We start from the raw sequence: 1224 nt of genomic DNA, 5'->3' as shown, positions 1-1224 counted from the left end.
CCCTCAGATACCAGATAGAGAGAGACACTGATACACAGATGCAGAACACTGAACAGAGACAGGATACAGATATACAGATACAACGATATAACAGATACACGATAAGAACAGATACGATAGGCAACAGATAGTAAAGACATGATACAAGAGTATGCTACAGACAGACAGGATTACAGATATACAGATAATACACAGATACCTACAGAGACCACATGGATACACAGAATACAGATACACAGATATACATATACAATTCTGAACACGTTACAGAGACAATACAGAAACAGAACACATGCTACAGAGGAGCACTGATACAGGAATGTACAGGACACGGACAGGAATATACACAGATAACGATCTACAGAGACACTGTAAAGAGTCACGTACACAGATCTACAGACATAGCTAGATATACAGATTACCCACCCAAAAGGAGCCACTGATACAGATATACAGATACACAGTAGTAAGATATACAGATATACAGCTACACAGATATACAGAGACAATGATACACGAAATACAGATACCAGATATAGAGAGACACTGATAAGGCCAATACAGAGACATGATATACAGAGACAATGATACAGAGACAGTAGACGAATGATACACAGAGACACAGAAATAAAGAGACATGATACCAGAGGACCGGATTACAGAATATACAGATATAGAGAGGACACTATACCAGATATACAGTATGCAGATATCCGAGACACGGATACAAAAGAAATACAGAAATACAATATACAGAATAAACGATATCAGTATACAGATACACAGATATACACGAGGACAGATACAGAGACACGGATACAGATATACAGATACCCAGATATTACAGAGACAATGTACACAGAAATGAGAGACACTGATACAGAGACACGGATACAGATATACAGATACACAGATATACAGCTACACAGATATACAGAGACACTGATACACAGAAATACAGAGACACTGATACAGAGACACGGATACAGATATACAGATACACAGATATACAGATATACAGATACACAGATATACAGATACACAGATATACAGACATATAGATATACAGATACACAGAGACACTGATACAGATATACAGATATACAGATACACTGATACAGATGTACAGCTATACAGATATACAGATATACAGATACAAAGATGCACAGATATACAGAGACACTGATACAGATATACAGATATGCAGATATCCAGAGACACGGA

Source organism: Etheostoma spectabile, unplaced genomic scaffold, assembly GCF_008692095.1.
Source record: "Etheostoma spectabile isolate EspeVRDwgs_2016 unplaced genomic scaffold, UIUC_Espe_1.0 scaffold121, whole genome shotgun sequence".
Taxonomy (NCBI): domain Eukaryota; kingdom Metazoa; phylum Chordata; class Actinopteri; order Perciformes; family Percidae; genus Etheostoma; species Etheostoma spectabile.
The sequence above is the reverse complement of the archived record's forward strand: the minus strand, read 5'-3'. Positions refer to the sequence as shown.